The sequence below is a fragment of the Penaeus chinensis genome, chromosome 4 (assembly GCF_019202785.1).
Source record: "Penaeus chinensis breed Huanghai No. 1 chromosome 4, ASM1920278v2, whole genome shotgun sequence".
NCBI classification, from domain to species: domain Eukaryota; kingdom Metazoa; phylum Arthropoda; class Malacostraca; order Decapoda; family Penaeidae; genus Penaeus; species Penaeus chinensis.
The window spans coordinates 10297467-10302466 of NC_061822.1; the positions used below are offsets into that span (position 1 = coordinate 10297467).

The 5000-nt window shown below is 44.5% G+C and overlaps 1 protein-coding gene across 1 annotated transcript in view; it reads right to left on the reverse strand.

Moving 5' to 3' along the window:
• The window catches only part of LOC125025073 (mothers against decapentaplegic homolog 3-like), a 146182-nt gene that overhangs the window by 79370 nt on the left and 61812 nt on the right, over window positions 1-5000 (reverse strand). The gene's annotated exons all lie outside the window — the stretch shown is intronic.

Below are 5000 nucleotides of genomic sequence, written 5' to 3' on the forward strand. Positions count from 1 at the left end.
ACTAATTAGGCAAGTTCAAGAAGAGCTAGATAAAGTATCTTCGACATGTCAGTCTGTCTCTCTCTCTCTCTCTCTCTCTCTCTCTCTCTCTCTCTCTCTCTCTCTCTCTCTCTCTCTCTCTCTCTCTCTCTCTCTCTCAATCCCTTCCCCCCCCCCTCTTCTCTCTCTCTTTCTAACCAATTTGTATAGCTACGCAGTCGACTCAATTCAATAATAGTGTTTGTTTACATTCGCCCAGCTGACTTGATAACTCTCTCGAGTGTTCTAGTGAGCCCCTTCCAAGCGGAATAATCTAGCATTCTACTCAAAGCTTGAATATGTATCGTCACATGCGACAGGCCATGGCACAGTCCTTAGAAAAAAGAGATAGACACCTAGCATTCTTAACGACCTCTCACACACACACACACACACACACACACACACACACACACACACACACACACACACACACACACACACACACACACACACACACTACTTACGACAAAATTAGCTTATCGTCCGCTAATCTCTCAAGCCAGAAGAAATTCAAAGACATAAAAAACGACATATCTTTAAACCGCTTTCATGCAGTGTAAAATATAAGCTATCTCTCAATGTCACTTGCCATATATATATATATATATATATATATATATATATATATATATATATACAAAACGTTCAATAAAAATATCATAACGAGGAAGAATACATAAATCAAAAATCCTTAAAGACGTTCATGGCGGGAGGAAACTGGCAAAAAGAAAATCGTACACGTTTAAATGCACCCGACACGGCATCGACTTCACAAGGGAATGTACTCGAAGCCTAATAGCTAATAAAAAAAAAATCATGGTACACTCAGCGTGCCCGAAATATGTATCATTATGCATACAAAAAAAATTATCCTTAATAAAAGAGGTAATTTCTGGCCTGAATCAGCCAATAGCGTAACCGTATGTCTTATTCTTTGTAGCCACGATAGTGTATCTATCCAGTCACGTTTAAACAATCAAAATGTAATACAGATATGTGTGGGTGTGAGAGTGGAGGCTTGCGTGTCCGCGTGAGATCGAGAGAGAAAGAGGGAGAGGGGAGGGAGAGGGGGAGGGAGGGAGGGAGGGAGCGAGATAGGGGGAAGGGCAGGTGGCGGTGGCAGAGGCGCTCATATGTCGCCCTGTCATACTTGAGGTTATTTACGACTTGAGCCTCATAAACGTTGCCTTGTGCCGGGCGCCGACTCCGATGACACGCAAGCCCGGCCCCGGCAATGCATCAAAATATATACATGTCTGATTGATGCTCGCTATCACCACCATCGACAATATCTCGAGAGCAATAAAGGCAATCCTCGCTTTAATAAGAGTCTGGCTGGGAAGGAGGTGAAGACTGATGGAAAATCTGAGATAAATATAATATTAATATTTGTAATAACAACGGTGGTAGTGGTGGTGGTTTGGTGATAACAACATTAACAATAACAAAAACATTGAGGTTTCACCGAAACAAACTTCAACCAAGAATATAACTCAAGACTAACACACGTATGTCAGGTTGGCAATTGCAATACTAGCAAAAAATGACCACAAATATAACGAAAATGACAAAAATGCAATAATATCACAAATTAAAAACAAAAACGTATTCAATAATAATACCACTATTAAACCACCTCCGCATTCTGGGTCGAATTCCCTGTTCTCTTCCTCTTCCTCCTCTTTTTCTCTTTCCAACTTGCTCTCCACCTTTCTTCCCTATCTTCCATGCCCATCCCACTGCTCATCTTTATTCTTCCTTCCTTCCTCCTTCTCTTCCTTTTCATCTTCATTATCGTCATCCAATATCTCCAACCCCATCTCTATTACCCCCTTCTTTCACTGTTTCCTTCTATACGACGAAAAACGAATAAATAAATAAATAAATAAATAAATAAATAAATAAATAATTAAGTAAATAAATGCACAAACATTAACCCCGCCACCCCACCTTCCTATCCGTCCCTAACTTCTCCCTTCCTCTCCGCCCTCTATGACTGGCACCTGCTAAGTGGAAACAAAGACGACTGCACTCTCTGGCACTGGTTCTCTCTTTGTCTCTCTCTCTCTCTCTCTCTCTCTCTCTCTCTCTCTCTCTCTCTCTCTCTCTCTCTCTCTCTCTCTCTCTCTCTCTCTCTACTCTCTCTCTCTCTCTAACTCTCTCTCTCTCTCTAACTCTCTCTCTCTCTCTAACTCTCTCTCTCTCTCTAACTCTCTCTCTCTCTCTAACTCTCTCTCTCTCTCTAACTCTCTCTCTCTCTCTAACTCTCTCTCTCTCTCTAACTCTCTCTCTCTCTCTAACTCTCTCTCTCTAACTCTCTCTCTCTCTCTCTAACTCTCTCTCTCTCTCTCTAACTCTAACTCTCTCTCTCTCTAACTCTCTCTCTCTCTCTAACTCTCTCTCTCTCTCTAACTCTCTCTCTCTCTCCAACTCTCTCTCTCTCTCCAACTCTCTCTCTCTCTCTAACTCTCTCTCTCTCTCTCTAACTCTCTCTCTCTCTCTAACTCTCTCTCTCTCTCTAACTCTCTCTCTCTCTCTAACTCTCTCTCTCTCTAACTCTCTCTCTCTCTAACTCTCCTCTTCATTCTATCTCCTTCATTTCTCTCTCTCTCTCCTCTTCACTTCTCTCTCTCTCTCCCTCTCTCTGGTAAAAATAAAAATAATAATAATAATAATAATAATAATAATAATAATAATAATAATAATAATAATAATAATAATAATAATAATAATGATAATAATAATAATAATAATAATAATAATAATAATAAAAATAATAATAATAATAAACAATATAACTGCCATAACAACAAATAAAATGTAATATATAGTAACCACTCCTTTGTAGTACTGCTTATTTTGCCTATGTTTTCAAATTATCACACATTTAGATAATATAACAATTCTTATATACAAAATTCAACAAGTTCTTAATGCTTCTTATTTCTCACTCTCGTTTCGTACATACTCTTGGGTGCACAAGCACAAAAGTACGTACGCATGCACACACATACATACACAGATACACACAACGAAAAACACACAGACACAGGCAACTTATTTCTCGGGAGGAAATGATACAAATCGACCCTCCTCGCGGCCTCGCTTGGCTCCGCAGCTATAATTCAGAGCGAATTTCGCCGTACTGCCACCAGTCCATTTCCCTCGCAAAACTCAAAGATTAAAGTGGGAAAAAAACAGATAAAAAGAAGAGAAATTTGGATAAAACCGACGCATTAGCCACGGCCTCCGGTGCTAACATCGCGCACCGGCCCGGAATAGGCACACGCAAGCACAGGTTGCACGTCAACTAACTGCCAGCGCATAAAATGTTCTAGGAAGAGTCCTCTATGAAAGTGCACACTAGAACGCACATGCTAGCAAACACAGAGGTTTGGTATACGCAAGGTATTACCAGATAAATTTCATTGATAAACCCTACGTCAACAGATGTACTAACATCAACAAGCAAGCAAACAAGCAGCCAAATAGGCAAGAAGGCACCCCACCCCCAAGAAAAAAATCAGGCCTTCAATGCAGCTCTAACAAGAGAAGGGCTAAAAATAGTCGGATCGGAACAGCGGAGGCCCTTATCAGCTTCTAAAAATAATGATGGCTCCCGCCGGCTTATCTGATCCCGCTTTTTGCCTCGACGAGCGCTTCGTCTCCCCAGTGCCCTCACCAGCGAGCAAGAGGAACCTCCTCTCCGGCTTCTGCTACAACCAGGTCGCTGTGATACCAAGCTCTTTGGTCCTCTTGTAAATTTCTTTCCTCTCCCTTCTCCCTCCATCCGTTGTCCCAGCAATGTCGTTGGCACCTGAGGCCGCCGTTTAAGCACCTAGACAAATGGCCGCTAATCTATCTCCGCGCTTCGCACCACGTCCGGGGTAGGCGGTCGTGTTCCTAGGCACCAGCAGTGCAAAACGGTCAGCCTAGTAACCATTCTCTTGTCCAGGTACTCCTCCAAGGGCGGCTCTATCGATGCCTCCATCACGGCCCGACGCCACCGGGCCGACAAAGGGATAGTCGCCCCTCCCTAGTAGCATCTCAACAAAGCCTATATAATTGCGTTGCTTGTGACCGACGCAAGAACCTAGCGCTGTGGGCCAACCGGTGTCCAGATAACTGTAATAAATAGCGAAGCCTCGAGGGAGAGTCGGGGACAAAAATCCAGCGTTCCTCTGCTAAATAACAAAGACGCCTTCAGGGAAGGCAGATGAAGCGTCTTGAAATTTACTTCGATATCGCCGGGACGTCGCAGCAGCCAGTGGCCGGATACGGACGGACGGACATCTCTGGGTGGTCAGCCGGACGGACGACATGCGGTCGGAAAACGGACCGAACAGACGAACCAGCCAGTCAGGCAACAGACGGAGCACAATTTTTCTTTTGCGCCTCTTCCTTTTTTCTTTATGTTATCTCCCTAATCCTTATCGCGCCAACAAAGCCATGTCATCAAGTAGCCTATGCGCCCGCCTCATACAATGCACAATGGCGTCGTATCATTAGGCTTCCACGCCCGCCCTTTTCCTCCTTTCCAGCAAAGGCCCGTGGGAGGCGCCCACACGACCTCGGATACACGCCCTTGGGGGTATAGATAGGTCCGGGATGTTCGGAGGGCGGGGGAGGGGTGGAGAAGAAGGGAAGAGGGGAAGAGATAGGAAAAGAAAGGGAGGAAACGAGAAGAGATGAAAGGGAAGGGGGGGGGGGGGCAGTTAGGAGGGTTCAGGGGAGGAGAGGAAGGGGATAGGAAAGAAGCGAGGGGCACGACCGCATCAAGGTGCGAGAGTGTATATATAGACTAATTGGGCAACATCAGGATTTGCACTCACCTGGCCGGCCGGGCCAAAAGCCTCGCGTCGATGATACAGATCGCAAGACACTCACCTGCAAGATACAATGGCGTTAATGGAGAGGTTGGGCAAAAAATATGGCGACTGTGGCGGGGAAGTGGGAAGGAGGAGGAGTGGAGGTGGAGA